At 42.3% G+C, this 18,750-nt stretch overlaps 1 protein-coding gene across 9 annotated transcripts in view; it reads right to left on the minus strand.

Annotated features, from left to right (window-relative positions):
- The window catches only part of LOC117346602 (histo-blood group ABO system transferase-like), a 187,888-nt gene that overhangs the window by 53,923 nt on the left and 115,215 nt on the right, over positions 1 to 18,750 (minus strand). For 4 of the 9 annotated variants that reach the window (XM_033916445.1, XM_033916442.1, XM_033916441.1 and 1 more), the window contains exons 1-2: positions 12,384 to 12,518; positions 12,048 to 12,287 (exon numbers count right to left, since the gene is read on the minus strand). The exons of 1 other annotated variant lie outside the window; for it this stretch is intronic. The gene's annotated coding sequence lies outside the window, so the exon portion shown is untranslated. 4 more of the 9 variants (XM_033916448.1, XM_033916449.1, XM_033916446.1 and 1 more) reach the window with 4 other exon arrangements.

Below are 18,750 nucleotides of genomic sequence, written 5' to 3' on the forward strand. Positions count from 1 at the left end.
GAGGTACATGACCTTACATTTCTTAGCATTGAAGCCTAGCTGCCAGGTTGAGGACCAACTTTCCAATGTAAGTTCCGTCGATCCTGTGCTGTATAACTTTTGGTTATACATGCAGTACAACTAAGTTTAAGCCTGCCCACGTCCCACCCAAATCCCGCCCTCGACATTCCTACTGAAATGCCCCATTTAGCTATGGTCGTTCAGTGGCACTATGAAGGCCTAGGTCGTTTAGAAATACGTCCAAAACCCGGTTTAATTATTGGCACTTCGACGTCTTTCGTTTATGATCGTCTAAGTGCCGACTTAGGCCGCTTTTTGGACGTTTTTCTCTTTTGATTATGAACCCCATACTATTTATAATGTTGCCTCCAAAATGAAAAAAAACTCCAATCCAATTAGCACGCCACTAGAGAATGACACGAGGACATATTTGTCCCCGTAGGAACTTGGTTTCCCTGCCCCATCCTGGCGAGTTTTGTTGCTGTCCCTGCCCCATTCCTGTAAGCTCTGCCTTAACCGCAGAAGCCTCGAACACTTATGATTTTAAAGTATTTAAGGCTTGTGCAGATGAGGACAGAGCTTGCAGGAATGGGGCAGGGATAGGTAAAGAACTCGCGGGGATGGGATGGGAAAATGAGTCCCCGCGGGGACAGGGACAAATTTGTCCCCATGTCATTCTCTACATACCATATCACTGTTCTCTCTAAGCTGAAGGCAAGTCCTCCAACTGCATTGCTGCCAGTAGGGGATGCTGCTTTAATACCATATTTTCAATCACCAGAAACAGGCAGGTTCCCTTGAGTCCCACAGAGCTTACCTGTCCCTCACTATAGAATGTGTTAGTGAAACAGCGCCACCCACTGGCAGATTTGAGACTCAGAGAAGGAGAAAAGGGTGGAACTTAGGCCACACTGTCACACCCACAAAAAAACTCAATAGAGAGATCCTGAGCTGTAACCTTGGCAAAAAGACTTACCCAGTTAAAGGACTGTTGATTATAAACTATTTGAAGAATTGCTCTTTGAATTCTATGCATTTCTCTGTGTTATTCAATATGGAGTCCAAATCATTACTATACTATATAGATATACTTATATATGGTTCATAGTCAAGTGCGCGCAAGACAAATGCGCGTGGACAAATGCTCGTGGACAAATGCTTTCAATTTAAAAGAAAACTAAACTCTTTTTAGCTTACTTCACCTTCTGCCAACAAATGTGTAACAGATGTCCAAATGGCAGATGAAATTTAATGTGGACAAATGCAAAGTGATGCACATTGGGGAAAAAAACCCAAATCACAGTAACCGAATGCTAGGGTCCACCTTGGGGGTTAACGCCCAAGAAAAGGATCTGGGTGTCATCCTTGACAATACGATGAAACCTTCCACCCAATGTGCAGCAGTGGCCAAATAAGCAAACAAGATGCTAGGAATTATTTAAAAAGGGATGGTTAATGAGAAGGGGGGAGAGAGAGAGAGCGCGAGAGTCCTGTACAGGTAACAGGTGAAGAGCCTACCCTGAAATCCCCTAACGTATTAGGCCAATAAACACAACTAAAGGCCTAAGATGGCTGAGAATGCTCTGACTAAAACTGTCAAGCCTTTGCACAATCTATGCTTGCTGAAATCAGCAAGCCAAGCGAAAAATGAGCGAGTGAAACGAAACTTATTCTTTTACATGGCAACTGGTGTCACATCTGCTGTAATGCCAGGGAAGTGGATCTGAGAAGGATGAGAACATGTCTTAAGAATATCCTGTGATGGGCAGGCTTTTACTGGACGATGGCTTGAAGTTGCTCATGTGGTAGATTAAAGGGGCATATGAGGGAAAAGATAGATTTTCTGGTAAACAGGACATGCATATGGTATGACACAGATATTATGAACCAATTAATGAATTAACAAATGTAATGACGTGTATGAAATAGCCAATAAAGATTTATCATGTGATTTAGACCAACGTGGTGCTGGCCACCAAGAAATGTATAAAAATAGGCCTTTAAGAGGAAGTAAGCAGAACAGACATCAAAGGATCCTCAGGCCTGAAGATCATATTCTGTTCCTCTATATGCTGAATGATTTATTCTTGTAAGCTGTTACTGATTTGTTAATAAATATACTTATTGATTGATACCAGTATATAGAGTGTGAGGTCTCTATCTCGGGGTACGCCTAGACAGCTGGCCAACCTCATTAACAAGACTAAGAATGTTATAATGCCTCTGTATCGATCCATGGTGCAACCTCACCTTGAGCATTGTGTTCAATTCTGGTCTCCTTATCTCAAGAAAGATATAGCGGCACTAGAAAAGGCTCAAAGAAGAATGACCGAGATGATAAAGGAGATGGAACTCCTCTCATATGAGAAAAGGAGAAGGAGGTTATGACTTGGCAGGCAGCTGAAGTCTCTAAAATTCTGGCAATGAGTGGCTATCAATTTACACTTTCTTAAAAAATCCAGACTTTAAAATAAATACAAGAAAATGCTTAACTGAGATGGAATTGCTATTCGGATGGCTGAGAATAATTTTATAACAGTTTTTACTGATGACTCCAGAAAAATATGACAGTAAACATAGAAACATAGAAACATAGAAGATGACGGGAGAAAAGGGCTACAGCCCATCAAGTCTGCCCACTCTGCTTACCCACCCCCCTGTCTATGCCCTAATGACCCAATTTCCTTATCTTGACCCTCGAAGGGATCCCACATGAGTATCCCATTTATTCTTAAAGTCTGGCATGCTGTCTGCCTCGATCACCTGCACTGGAAGCTTGTTCCAATGATCAACCACTCTCTCTGTGAAGAAATACTTTCTGGTGTCGCCATGAAATTTTCCGCCCCTGAGTTTGAGCAGGTGCCCTCTTGTGGCCGAGGGTCCCTTGAGAAAGAAAATATCATCTTCCACTTCGACACGTCCCGTGAGGTACTTAAATGTTTCGATCATGTCTCCCCTCTCCCTACGTTCCTCGAAAGTATAGAGCTGCAATTTGTTCAGTCTCTCTTCGTACGAGAGACCCTTGAGCCCTGAGATCATCCTGGTGGCCATCCACTGAACCGATTCAATTCTGTGCACATCTTTACTGTAATGTGGCCTCCAGAATTGCAAACAGTACTCCAGATGAGGTCTCACCATGGCCCTGTACAACGGCATTATGACTTCAGGCTTTCGGCTTCTATTGATACAACCCAATATCTGCTTTGCCTTAAATGAAGCCTTCTCCACTTGATTGGCAGTTTTCATGTCTGCACTGATGATTACTCCTAAATCTCGTTCTGCTGAAGTCCTAGTTAAAGTTTCTCCATTCAAGAAGTACGTCCTGCATGGATTTCCGCTTCCGAGGTGCATGACCTTACATTTCTTAGCATTGAAGCCTAGCTGCCAGGTTGAGGACCAACTTTCCAATGTAAGCAGGTCCTGCGCCATATAATTCTGTAAACTGCATTCACTTATTATATTACATAGTTTGGCGTCATCGGTGAATAGTGTTATTTTACCTTGAAGCCCTTGAGTCAGATCCCCTATGAATATGTTGAAAAGGAGTGGACCCAGGACCGAGCCCTGCGGCACTCCACTGTTTTAGAGTGTCACCTCCGATGTTTTAGAGAGGGTACCATTAACCACCACCCTCTGAAGTCTGCCATTCAGCCAATCATTGACCCATGCAGTTAGTGTCTCTTCTAACCCCATCAATTCCATCTTGCTTAGCAGCCTGCGGTGTGGGACACTGTCAAAAGCTTTACTGAAGTCCAGGTACACGACGTCCAAAGACTCTCCCAAGTCCAACTTTCTTGTTACCCAGTCAAAGAAGCTGATGAGATTGGATTGGCAGGACCTACCCTTGGTGAATCCATGCTGACTGGGATCCCGAAGATTCCCTTCATTCAAGATCGTGTCCAATTTGCTTTTAATTAGTGTTTCCATGAGTTTGCACACTATTGATGTGAGACTCACCGGTCTATAATTCGCAGCCTCTGCCCTGCAACCCTTTTTATGCAGAGGAATGACATTAGCTAATTTCCAGTCCAGGGGAACTTTCCTCTTACTTAGGGAGAGATTGAATATCTCAGCCAACGGTTTTGCCAGGACATCGCTCAATTCTCTGAGCACTCTTGGGTGCAAATTGTCTGGTCCCATGGCTTTGTTCATCTTGAGTCTTGCCAGTTCACTGTAAACTTCACCTGGTGTGAACTCAAAATTCTGAAACGGGTCTTCTGTGCTTTGTGTTGCCTTCAACTGCGGACTGTGTCCCGGTACCTCACAGGTGAAGACTGAGCAGAAGTATTCATTCAGTAGTTCGGCTTTATCGGAATCTGTTTCCACGTAACTTCCGTCCGGTCTTCTAAGGTGTACTATCCCACCTGTGTTCCTTTTTCTGTCACTAATATACCTGAAGAAGTATTTGTCCCCCTTTTTAATGTTTTTTGCCAGAATTTCTTCTACTCGAAGTTTTGCCTCCCTAACTGCCATTTTGACCGCTGTAGACCTGGTCCTATATTCTACCTTTGCCTTGCTTTTCTCCATGCGCTTGTAGGAGAGAAACACTTTTTTCTTCTCCTTAATGAGGTGCGAGATCTCCGCGGTGAACCATTGGGGTTTATTGTTTCTTTGTCGTTTATTTACTGATTTTATGAAGCGGCTAGTTGCTTCATGTATGGTTGATTTCAGTGTGCCATGAGAGTAAAGGATCTCACTCCTAAGTGTATGGTTTCTGTCTCACATATACTGGTAATGCTAAATTGTAACCCCCAAATCTCTCCCTTCCTCATCTCCCAGCTTCATTAGCTCTTTATTTCCTGGGATTCATTCTCTCTCTCTCTTTCCTACCTGCCTCCCTCACCTCCACACCCCTCAGCAGAACCATAAACTTGGTGGTGGGCAGCAACAAGCCTTTTTCATGGCTTCTGGACCTCAATGCCTTGGCCATAGCTTCCAATAGTGGCCCTTCCTGTTCTATTCATAGGTCTGCAGCTCACTCCCTTCCCCTCCCTGCAGTTTGACATTTGCCCCTCCTCCCCACTGCTGGTCTACCTTAAAGGTGGTCTTCTATTGGTTCCCCAGCAGTGACAGTGCTGCACACTTGCTGCTTGTGGCCTGCTCCGAAGCTTTCCCTCTGACCCATCCCTCCCATGCAAAACAGGAAGTTATGTTAGAGGCAACAGGATAGCCAGAGGGAAATCCTTGAACCAAGCTACAGATAACATATATACAATACTGCCAGTACCAAGGAGCAATAGAGAACCACCTTTAATGTAAATCGGTAAGAAGGGAAAGAGATGTTGGATCATCCGAGGACAGGGATTGGGAGTGCAAGAGAGGAGTAGAGTTATTTGGATGAGACAGGAGATGCTGCAATGGAATTGTTTTTTAATCATTATATTATCAATAATTAATGTATTAATTGCATAGTTAACTACAATTAATTTGCAAGCCCTAAATGTAACATGCAACATCTATAAACAATCTATCCAGGTGTGCTGGAAAATTCCATTTAATCAAGCCTGTGGCACAAAAACTGCCACATTTTCTTCTTCTACATTTCTTGGTATGTAAAGATTTTTGTTTCTCCATGCAATTCAGAGCAAATCACTTGAGACTGATCAATGCCATTATGATGTTCTTCTGTTTTACCACTCGATCCAGGTTCCTTATATCCAGCTTGTTATTGCTGGAATGGAGATGACCCACGTGATCATAACCTCTTCATTTTCCAGCAATGTTGAAATATTTTTTAATTTAAAAATTTCTCACCCGCTTGAACCTAAGCAGCTCACAGATAAGACAGATGACTTTATTGTGCCTTTCTGTATAGAAACTTTCAGCCATCAACCCTTTCCAACAAGCTACAACATTTGAAACTCTTTCTTACAGAATCTATAGATGCCCTGGATTGTAATTAGAAATCAATCATCCTATAGGTAAGGAGAAGCCAATTTCAACCTTTTATGTGTCCAATATTTTTCTGTGAATAGGTTCTATTTCTCACTATACTATAGAATCTTCCATTTGTTTTTTTCTTAATGTGGATTCTTTCATGAATTTTGAAGGTATTTTTCTGATTGACGCCTTTATCACATGTAGAACATTTATACGATTTATCTTCAGTGTGGATTCTTTTATGGATTCTGAAATTATATTTTTAAGTGAAGTCTTCTATCATATTCAGAACATTTAAAAGGTGTTTTTCCGATGTGGACTCTTTCATGAATTATCTAATCTAATCTAATCTAATCCTTAGGTTTGTATACCGCATCATCTCCACGTTCGTAGAGCTCGATGCTGTTTACAGTAGGAGAAATAGGAAGGAACTACAACAGAGGGTTAGAGGTAGAAGTGTGAAGAAAATTTAGAGGACTTGGGATGCTAAGATATAAGAGTTTCCTTCATTCCTAAGTTGGAGGGAGACTTACATTATCTTTTCAATTGATGTTTTTATCCTATTCAGAACATTTAAAATGTTTTTCTCCAGTGTGCTTTCTTTCATGATTTCTGAGAAGACTTTTGTGAGTGAAGCTTTTATCACATTCTGAACATTTAAATTGTTTTCCCCCCCAGTGTGGATTCTTTCATGATTTTTGAGAACATTTTTATGAAAGAAACTTTTATCATATTTAAAACATTTTAAAAGATTTTTCTCTAGTGTGGACTTTTTCATGAATTCTGAGGTTATGTTTTCGACTGAAGCTTTTTTCACATTCTGAACATTTAAAAGGTTTTTCTCCAGTGTGTATTCTTTTATGACTTCTCGGGTTATTTTTTTTATTATTATTGAAGTTTTTATCACATTCTGAACATTTAAAAGGTTTTTCTCAATTATGATTATTATTATTCAGTTCTGGAAGTGGATATAGATAGATAGATTTATTTATTTACTTATTTGAATATTTATTTTTTCAATTATTATATTTACATATTTATTACTTTTGAAAATTGGGTGGGTAGGGGCATGGGATGGTAGAATAGAGATTGGTAGTTGAAATTGCAATTGTTTAAATCTTGTCTTTGATGTTTGTATAAATGATTTTTTTTTATTTCTGCTTTTTATTGTATTTCCTTATATTCAATAAAAATAATTTAAATAAAAGGTTATTCTCCAGTGTGTCTTCTTTCATGATTTCTGAGACTACTTTTCTGAGTGAAGCTTTTATCACATTCTGAACATTTAAAAAGTTTTTCTACAGTGTGGACTCTTCCATGAATTCTGAGATGATCTTTTTGATTTAAGTTTTTATTACATTCAGAACATTTAAATAGCTTCTCTCCAGTGTTTCTTCTTTCATGATTTCTGAGACTACTTTTCTGAGTGAAGTTTTTATCACATTCTGAACATTTAAAATGTTTTTCTCTAGTGTGGATTCTTTCATGAATTCTCAGCTTAATTTTTTTTATTGAAGCTTTTATTACATTCAGAACATTTAAAACGTTTTTCTCCAGTGTGGACTCTTTCATATATTCTGAGATAATGTTTTCGATTTAAGTTTTTATTACATTCAGGATATTTAAATAGCTTCACTCCAGTGTGTCTTCTTTCATGATTTCTGAGACTACTTTTCTGAGTGCAGTTTTTATAACATTCTGAATATTTAAAAGGTTTTTCTCCAGTGTGGACTCTTTTATGAGTTCTCAGCCTACTTTTGCGAGTGAAGCTTTTATTAGAGAATGACATGGTGGCAGTTACCTGTGGCTAACCACGGGTAGCCGCAGGTAATCTGCCAAAATGGTGAGGGGGAGAAAAGTGCTCACTACGGGCACGAGGACAAGGCTATCCACCGCCCCTTGAATTGGTGAATGGCCTTGTTCCCACAGTTAAGGGAGGGAAGGCACGTGGTCACCGATTGTGCACGGCCCCCCTCCCTCCCTCCCTATGGCCAAATCTATCTCCCTCCCCCTTACCTTCACGGTGCTTTCGTAAAAAACTTACTGAAGCAGGCGAAGCATGCCTGCCTGCAGTCGCGTGTGTGTGGGTGGAAGCTTCTCTGACGCAACTTCCGGTTGCATCAGAGGAGAAGCTTCCACCCACACACACGCGACTGCAGGCAGGCAGGCTTCAGTAAGTTTTTTACGAAAGCACCGCAAAAGTAAGGGGAGGGAGGGAGATAGATTTGTCCGTAGGTAGGTAGGGTGGAAGGGGGCAGCGCGCAATCGGTGACCGTGCGCCTTCCCTCACTTAAGTTTTAATTCTTTACTAATGCGCCGCAAAGGTAAGGGGAGGGAGGGAGATTCTCAGGCCACTGAAGGATGGTGAGGTGGCGAGAGGGAAGGGTGGATGCTGCGGGACCGGGGCGGTGAAGGGGACGGCGGGGACCGGGATGGGGCATTGAAGGGGACAAAGGGAACGGGGCGGTGAAGGGGATGGCGGGCACAGGGCAGTAAAGGGGATGGTGGTCTGGTGATGGGGACAGATTTTTTTCCCGTGTCATTCTCTAGCTTTTATCACATTCTGAGCATTTGAACAACTCCACTCCATGCTAATATTAACAGATTTAAGCAATTCAATCTGTATTCTGAGGAATGTCCACAGGAGGACAGCACTGAGCTATTGAATATAGTTATACGGCAATGGCTCCCTCGTGTGGCAATATCCAGAATAGCACCTACAAATCTAAGATTTGAAATTCAGCATAAAATTTCTTTATCTGCATTTTATTTTTATTTATATATTTATTTGATTGCTTAGCCCATCCTCCCAAAAGAGTCCAGAATGGGTTACAGATCAGCAAACATAATATAATTAAATAACTGCAAAGCACAGACAGATACTCTTACAGAGAATGATGTTAATTTTCCTGGTAACAGTATTTTATGATTATGATTATTAAGAGCTTCTATACCCCTACTAATGACCGTGGCGTCAATTCAGAGTTGTCTACATGAGCCTCTGCAAAGGTGCTACACTACATGAGCTTCTGTAAAGATGATATGATACATTAGCTTCTGTAGAAATGTGGTGGTATTAGATGTATTAATACCGGCATGGTTATGCCAATAATCCATCATCCTACTTATATGCACATGTTTATACCAAATCAGTTGTCCTATGTATGTACACATGAAATACTAGGTTTATTTTGCAGCTAAATACACTATACATTTTAGACTCATTCAGGTAACAATTTAGAAGTTAGAGTCTAAAATTGCAGTCCAGTTCATGTGAAAATAAAAGTTTTTACTCCTTTTCTGAAGTTTGATCATTTTTAAAGAGTTACCTGGCATATGCAGTGCCAAGACAAGAAATACAGAAATCAAGGAGAGCCTGGGGAAGCCCAGTTCAGTGATATGGAACCACCAACTCCTATCATGAGAGGATGTTGTGGTTTTTTTCAAAATAGCAGATTAGAGAAGCATCTCTCTGGGAGATTTTACATATAGGGATCCTGCATGGAGGCAAGGGAGTGCAGTAGATGAACCCCCAAGGTCTCTCCCAGCCCATCTTTCTCTGATTCTAGAATAATTATCCTGGAAGCATAACCCTCAGACTTTTGTGATTCTGGACATGTTATGTCAGGCATCAGTGATATACATCTTAGTTTAATGGGTTCGATATGATTATTATTACGCCACTTCATTCATCTGCCACTCCTGGGGAGGGCAATGGATAGGAGATGAGGCACTTATACTCCCCTTTTCCACCCCAAATATTCTTTGACATGCTTCTTCTCAAGAGGCACCAGTCCAAGGTCCTGTGCCTGCTTAATAATTACCATTACAAAAATAAACGGATCAGGTGTTGTGGAAATACACCGCAAACGCCTCAGCGGGACAGGCTTGGCCCATCAGAGTTCCCAATATTGATTCATCTTTTATTTTTGAAATCCATTTAATCTAGGAAATACCCTCTCTAAAAATATGAAACAGCAAGATGTTCTTCAGAGGAACTGTACCCTTCTCCAAACTCTGAGAGTGTCAGGTGCACATTCTCATCCCTTCTGCTTAGGCTCCTCCTGCCCTGAAGACCTGGTGCCACTGCTGTCCAGCCCTGGGAAGCTTTTAGCCTCATTAGCTATAGACAGTGATGTCCTGTATGACCCAGTTCAAATGCAGTGGAAACACAGGAATATTCAAAGTCTCCATCCCTCTCTGGATTAGTTAATGAATGGATCCAGTTCACCTTTTATCCCCACTGAATGCCAGGCTGATTATCTCAAGAAAAGCAGTGGACAATTAGAACAAGTCTCTGCACGCAGTAAGGTAAAATTCAGGAATGGATCAGTTTGGTCTGAAGAGGCCTGGTTTGGCGCACACTTCGCAGAAGCATTAGCAGGGCATGACAGAGACATTCCTAGTCATGATCAGAGAGTCTTATATACATGCAAACACATTTAAAACTTTGAAAAAGTCAGGATAATAAACAAAAGACCAGGAAACCAATATATAGCATAGGAAAAGGGGAATTCACTATTAGTGTGAGGTGTTAGGTGAAGCAGGACCATATGGAAATCAGGTATAGATATACATAATACATAGGTGTATTAAGAACTCCATCTTGATTTAGTGACTCCATTTTGTTTTAGTGACTTTCTGTCTCTGTCTGTCTTTGTTCTCTCTGCGTTTCCCACCTTGAGCCGCGTGGCTCTAATTAATACCAGACCTCTCAGTCTGGCTTGTGGAAGATATAGGGTTTCACATTTTTGAATACAGTTATATACAGTATTAAATATTAATTAAATATATTGTGTGGATCTATGGATGGATGGGACCCTGAATGTGTGTGATATATGGTATGAATGATATGTGAGAGAATGATTTGTACTTCATTTCAAATGTTTTATATATATATACACCTGGCGGGGCCTCCGCGTGTGCGGATCACCGGACTTAATGGACCCAGGGTCTGATCCAGAGATGGCAATTCTTATGTTCTTATATAAGATGCAAGACACTTTAAGGAGAAATCCTAAGAGGCAACATCTGGAAATAGTTAGAGCCAGAGACACTGTACCAGTCCTTGAGAGCCAGAGCAGGAAAGGTCAGCTGGTTTGACCTCCAGCATAGGAGGGAGGGGGAGTAGGTTTTTCCTCTTTCTTCTGTGCTGACAGGGACATGAACATATCAACAGGCTGGCTTTAACACAGATGAACTGTTTGATTTAAGTTTTGAGAATGACAAAAAGGGTATTGAATATGTTATAATGGTTTTATGCATATTCAGAAATTAATGTAAACAAAAATATGATTTGTGAAACTTTTTTCGATGTCAAAAGGAATTTCTTTGTTCAAACCTAAGGACAGCCTCTGTTAGGTGATTGGCTGCTTTCTCTGTGACCATTTTTTAAATACAACACACTACAAAGACTTATGGTTACCAGATTGTAAAACCAAACACTTTTTAAATACACCATAATCTCTATAGATTTGAAAATGCATTTTAGGTATATTATAACCACCTCAAACCCCTATCAAAATATGTCCACAGGAAACGCCTCTTCTTCATGTGTTAACAGAAACGATGTGGGTGACTTGAACTTTAGTGTTGGAGGGTGAATCTCAGGCAAACGGTTGACTTGGCTTTCAAAATTGCGCCTTAAACTGGAGCAGGGGTCAAAGTTTCAGCTTCCGTTCCTTCCTGCCTACATGGATAAGGAAGTTCCTGTACACAGAAGGAAAGCAATTCTGGACAGGTGGTAAAAGGCGCCCAAAATCTGAATGCGAGGCAAATTTGCATACCTAATCTATTTTGGAACACTACCGTAAGTCGGCAGTTACAGGCCAACATTTAGGTTTGCCCAGTTGGTCATGTCAATAAGAGGTTTAAATGCGCCAATGGCCCTCCTATGTGAACGCCCTCCTTGAAGGAAAGCGCTAGAACACTTAGTTGCCAAGTTACAGAATAGTCTCTAAGGGTACTTAGGTGTGTGCCTGCTGTTTCACTCCCCTTCTCCCCATTTTGGCCCGTATAGTAAATGGAATTGTAGCTCAGAAGAAATGTGTCATATTGGCGTGTAACATTTGGCACACTAAATAGAATGAGAGGGACAATGTGAGCCGAGAGAAACAAGAAAATTAACAAAAGACCTAGTGAAAAACTGTAAATGAACACAAACCTACTTTTTGGCTGATTAGTTTCCCCTCTCCTCTTCTCTCTGTTCCTCTCTCTGCTTTCTTTTTTTTTTTTTTCTCTCTCACCCTCGTTCTTCTTGGCTTCATTAACAGCAGTCTGCCCGTGTTCCTCTTTCTCTCCGCTCTCTTTAGTTTCCTCTCACTCATCAGTATGTCCGGCTCATGGTGCCTGTGTCTGGATTCTCTGACATGTCTCCAGATGTCTCTTCCTGTCTAATTCCCTTTCTCCTAGATCAAGCAGGATGAGTCAGCCACATATGGGTGTTGTCCCAACAGCAATTAACAAAAGACCTAGTGAAAAACTGTAAATGAACACAAACCTACTTTTTGGCTGATTAGTTTCCCCTCTCCTCTTCTCTCTGTTCCTCTCTCTGCTTTCTTTTTTTTTTTTCTCTCTCTCACCCTCGTTCTTCTTGGCTTCATTAACAGCAGTCTGCCCGTGTTCCTCTTTCTCTCCGCTCTCTTTAGTTTCCTCTCACTCACCAGTATGTCCGGCTCATGGTGCCTGTGTCTGGATTCTCTGACCTGTCTCCAGATGTCTCTTCCTGTCTAATTCCCTTTTCTTCCCTTTATCCTCTGTCACTGCCATATATCTCTCCCTTTCTGTCTCTTCCTGAACTCTGTCCTCTCCTGTTCATGAAGGTGCATGTCACACCCTTTCTCACAAATCTGCCTCTTGGCCACTAACAACAAGGGCAGTGACAGAGAGAAGGGGAACCAGGTTCTATATTTATTTAGTTATTTGAGTAGATTTAATCAGCTCCCTCTCCGTATTCACAGTTTCAACAATCGCGGTTTCGATTATTTGTGATTTTTGATTTGCTGGCTCTGCCCCCCAAATTACATCATCCATGATGTAACACAGAGACAAATGTGCTGTCTGCCAGGAGCTAGAGTTGGGATTTGCTGCTTGCTTGCTTACCACCAATTCAGCCTGTCAGAGCCACAAATCACTTGCCTAATAGCTAGTGCATGCCCCAACTCACCGCCTTGACTCTCCTTCTTCCCGCGGATTTAAAGCAGGTTAAAACCATGGACTCATGAAGTATTAAAGTAAAGTTAAAAGTAAAAAAAAAAGTTTATAGCTCTGTAAGCATGCACAGATTATCTACAGGCGGTCGGTCTGCGCATCTTCAGGATTGCTCACTAGCAATCTGTGTGGTCGGTGGGGGGGGGGGGGGCGTTCCTCTGATTGCCCCCATTTGCATGCTGGCCCTTTCTGAATTCGTCGGCCTGCCACAGATCGGGTTCGATTGGGCAGGTTAATGAATCTATGAGTCTTCTCTGTCTTGAGGGTCTGATTCCTGCAGAAGACATGCTGAGTGGCAAAATTTAGCCACAATCCAGATCACTATATCTGTATAACTGAGCTGCTTAAATATCTGTCCTATCTTAAATGAATCTCTGGGACTGACGTATCTGCAGTTCCACATAAAGATATCTGAAGAACTTATTTGCACATCTGTATGTGGTGTCCTGCTATTTCCTCGTCATGCTGATTTTTTTTTTTTTTTTAAGATAGCGATAATCCTATAAAGTAGCCAGCAGGTTGCATGCACGCTCTTATTTTCCCTCTCTGCTCCATACGTACACAATGCTCTCCCACTATCTTCTTCTCTTGCTCACGTACACAGAATCGTAGCGTTTACCCACCTCCCCAGTCTCTCTCCTGTACCTTGACAGGAAATTGGCAGCCACGGCTATTCAAGGCGGCTGCTGGCTGGATCCGGGGGTCTATCCCAGATTGCATATGGAGGCGGAGGGACATGACCAAGGGAAGGCCAGAATTTATCCAGAAGCCACCTGCTCAAATCGCTGCAGGATATCCTCATCTGAGAGGACTTCCATCCCCTTTATTATTTTTGAACTTTTTCTAATTCCACTCTGTATCCTTTTTTTTTTTAATTAAAAAAAAAGATACATGCCCAGAATTGAATGCATTAGCAGGGCCGGTTTTAGACATCCTGAGGCACCAGGGCAGAAATTAAGGAGGGGGTCCCTCTCCCAATTTGCATACCCACCATTACTACCATATACATATAAAATAATTTTAAATGATACCTTCTCCCAATCTGTATGAAAAACATGATTTTTAGTAACAATCCACATGTCGCACATGAGTGTACCTAGGAAAAGGCAGCATCTTACATACTGCAGTGAGCAAAACAATATCAATACACCCATTGTAAAACTAAACAAGCCATACTAGACAGATCAGTCCTTTACAGTCAATCCTAACAGAAAACCATGTCTTTTGAACACACAGAAAACAGCTTCGCCTAGTATGGAATATGCAATCACAAACTAACCCCTCCCCCTTTTACAAAACTGTAGTGCAACTTTTAGCCATAGTGGTAACAGCTCAGACGCTCATAGAATTCTGAGTGTTGGAGCTGTTACCACCACGTCTGGCGCTAAAAAACACTCTACGGTTTTGTAAAAGGGGGGATAAAATAGAAATACGTAGACAAATTTTATATTGAACCACCAAGAAGCTGGACTCTACATACAATGCAACACCACAGAAACAGTGACACGTCTCCTAAAGCAAAAAATTAAAATTGAAATTTTTTTTCTACCTTTGTCTTCTTTGATTTCTGCTTTCCTCATCTTCTTGTTACTCTCTTCCATCCACTGTCTACCCTCTCTCTGCCCCTTCTATATGGCATATTTTCTCCTTCTATGCTCCTTCCAGAAACTGTATGCGTCCCCCTTCCAACTTTCCCTTCACCCCCATTGGTCTGGCATCTCTGTCCTCTCCTTCCCTTCTCTCATCCACACCTCTCCTCTCCTCTCCAATCCCTTTCCCTTTTTTCCCTCATTTTCCTTTTCAATTTATTTTCTGCATCTGTCTAGATTATGTTCTTACTACCCTGTCATCAATTTCCTTTTTCACTGTCTACCTACAGCTCGACACCTCTTTCCCTCACCCCTCCAGTATTTCACTAACTCAATCTTCTTCCCCCTATCATGTGCCCTTTTATTTATCCCCTTCTTCCATCATATGCCCTCTTTCTCTACCCCTTCCATCCAGTACCTTCTCTCGGTCCACTTCCATCCAGCATCTGCTCCTCTCTTTCTCTCCTCCTGACTTCCATCCAGCATCTGCTCCCCATCTACCCTCCCCACTAACATCCAATGTCTGCCCTTTCTCTCTCTCCATCCACCCCTCTTCAATCAGCATCTACTCCTTGTCCCTCCCTTCCCCCACTTCCATCAGCATCTGCCCCCCTTCATTTCCTCCAACCCAATTCCATCCAGTATCCTTCCCCCTTATGTCTCTCTCCCCTTAACCTGAACACCAATTCCATCAGCACTACCTTTCCCCCTTTCTCTCCCTCCACCACCTTTCCATGCCAGCAGTCCTACTCCTTTCTCTCCCACTCGCCATAACTACAGCTGCCAGTCCAACCCTCAGAAGTAATTGTTCTAGAGCAGAGTCAGCAGCCCCGCTGAGGTGCAGGAAGATCCCACGATGACTACATCCGGCTCTGCTCCGAAAGTTACGTTGAAGCCATGGGGCCTGTGGCAGCTGCCCTCTTTGTTGTCCCCTAACACCGGCCCTGTGCATTATTTAAGGTGAGGATGTACCATGGAGTGATACAGAGGCATTATAATGTTCTTGGTCTTATGAACCATCCTTTTCCTAATAATTCCTAACATGTCAGTGCTGACAGCAGAGAATACTTCCAGTGGTGATATTTCTCTGTTCTACTCATAATTGTATTAATCTTGCCCTGGCTGTGGGACTGTGGTACCCCATGGTTAAATGGTAAAATCCATATTAAGAAATCTATTGTCAGCAGCATCTAATGGTGTGATTTATTATGTAATGTAATGTAATTTATTTCTTATATACCGCTACATCCGTTAGGTTCTAAGCGGTTTACAGAAAATATACATTAAGATTAGAAATAAGAAAGGTACTTGAAAAATTCCCTTACTGTCCCGAAGGCTCACAATCTAACTAAAGTACCTGGAGGGTAATAGAGAAGTGAAAAGCAGAGTTAGAGGAAAAATAAAAATAAAATAAACATTTTAACAAGACAGCATTGATCTAAATACTTTGGAAGGTAGAAGAGAGGAGAGAAAGGAATAGAAGCAGAAGGGGGAGCCGTTGAACAGTAGAATTCTGGAGAAATTTAAATGATAGAAATAGAACAAAACAAAGACAAAAGGCAAAACAATAGATAAGATTAAAGATAAATCATAAGCTGGAAAGAAAAATAAAATAAAACTTTGTCTTCAATCCACGGTTTCAGCGTCACATTCCTGGCAGGTTCGGGTCTGTGGGTTCTTGGTGGTTGCGGATGGACCCGCTGCTGCTTAGGTGTAAAAGCAGTTGTTTTCCCAATGCTGCTGATATTTAAAAGTATTATCACACCAGGTTTAATGTTGGTTTTCAAATATAAAGATGTTCCCTTATTGACTAATAGTATTGGAATGTATCCAGATGTGTCTCGTCCTGCCCAGAAGAGAAAGAAACCATTTCTTATTTTAAGACCTCAGGCTATACCGTTGGGGGCAACCTTTGTTTTGAGATACCCCTGTACGTGTGTTTTGGTGTATAGAAAAAGCAGGTATGTTTTCTATTGCAGCTCGGTTGACGCAGAGCTTATGCGCATCAGTTCTTTTGGACGGTTTAGCTTTTCCACATACCTTCCACCCCAGGACTAGCAGGGACCCCTGAGGAAAATATTCTTGCCGAAACACGAACTGTGTTGGGGCCAATGTTCCCAGCGGACTGGGTCCTGAAAGATTTTATGTGAATTGCTATATTGATTTTCTTTTTTTTTTTTTTAAATTCTTTATTAATTTTCAAAACTACAACAGTACAATACATCTAATGCAACGCATAAAAACATAACATAAGAACATAAGCAATGCCTCCGCTGGGTCAGACCTGAGGTCCATCATGCGCAGTAGTCCGCTCACGCGGCGGCCCAACAGGTCCAGGATCTGTGCAGTAATCCTCTATTTATACCCCTCTATCCCCTTTTCCAGCAGGAAATTGTCCAATCCTTTCTTAAAGTCCTGTACTGTACTCTGCCCTATTACGTCCTCTGGAAGCGCATTCCAGGTGTCCACCACTCGTTGGGTAAAGAAGAACTTCCTAGCATTCGTTTTGAATCTGTCTCCTTTCAAGTTTTCCGAATGCCCTCTTGTTCTTTTATTTTTCGAAAGTTTGAAGAATCTGTCCCTCTCTACTCTCTCTATGCCCTTCATGATCTTATAAGTCTCTATCATATCCCCTCTAAGTCTCCCCTTCTCCAGGGAAAAGAGACCCAATTTCTCCAATCTCTCAGCGTATGAGAGGTTTTCCATCCCTTTTATCAAACGTTCCTTCCTGCAGCGCCTGCGTTTTTTGCTATCTTTTTTCTGAATCTTGCTCACTGCTTTCTTGGAGCCCTTCTTGGCTGCGGGAGCAGATTTGGCCGGATCAGGCATCTTTGCAAAGACTTTCTATATGAGTGCGGAAGTAGAATCTATAATAATAAAATGCTAAGTGCGCATGCGCACTCTTACCAACGTGTTCCCTGAGATCTGATATGTCGGTAGGAGTGCGCATGCGCGCCAGACAAGCCTCCCTGCTCTCCACCTTGCGCCGCCTTCAAAATTAAAAATAAACTTCGGGCAGAAACGGCCCCACACTGCCTCCCTGCTCGCGCAGACCTCCATCAACGAAAAGCGGCACTACCAGCCAAAGTTTATTTTAAAGTTTAAAGCCGCTGCGGTGGCTCCTCTCATGAGCCGCACCTGCGTCGGAGAAGGCTTCCGATGCAGGCCGCGATCGTGAGAGGAGCCGTGGTAGCACCTTGAAACTTAAAAATATACTTCAACTGGTAGTGCCCTTTTTCCATTTCCGGCTCTGCCCTCTCTTATTACCTCAGCTCTCGAGCAGGTCCCCGGTTCTCGCTGACTTGCTGGATTTGCGGACAATAGAGCAACGGTGCGGGGAGGAGAGAAGGGACTGAGTCGTGACAACAGGTGCATGCTTTTTTACATCTTTTGAGCAGCTGAGGTATTTTTACCCATCACAGGATTCAACATGTGTTACCCCCCCCCCCTAAGCAAGAACACCTGGGCGGGAGAGAGGAATACATGACCTAGGAGCCCCAGATTCTAAAACCCAACCACCAATTTGCTCTGGGGAGGGAATGGGGAGACAGAAGGGGGCCACGGAGAGACAGTCAGGCATGGCACAACAGATAAATACAGGAAGGCAGGGGGCCAGGGAGAAAGACAGAGAGACATTTAAAGAAAGACAGGGGGCCAGGGAGAGAGACAGAGGAGAGAGACAGACATAAAGAAAGACAAACAGACAGGGGGCCAGAGAGACAGATAGAAAAAACACAGACAGCCAGCATGCAAGGAGAGAAAGACAAAGAAAAAAAGACAGACAGCCAGCAGCCAAGGAGAGAGAGAGAGAGAAAGAAAGAATGACAGACAGACAGGGGGCCAAGGAGACAGACAGAAAGAAAGAAAGACAGACAGCCAGCGTCTAAGGAGAGAGAGAGAGAGAGAGAGAGAGAGAGAAAGAACCCCCCCCCCCCAGACAAACACTAGCCAAGGAGAGAGAGAGAAAGAAAGAATGACAGACAGGGGGCCAGAGAGACAGACAGAAAGAAAGACAGACATCTATTCTAGCACCCGTTAATGTAACAGGCTTAAAGACTAGTTATACAATAAA

The sequence above is a fragment of the Geotrypetes seraphini genome, chromosome 12, assembly GCF_902459505.1.
Source record: "Geotrypetes seraphini chromosome 12, aGeoSer1.1, whole genome shotgun sequence".
NCBI lineage: Eukaryota > Metazoa > Chordata > Amphibia > Gymnophiona > Dermophiidae > Geotrypetes > Geotrypetes seraphini.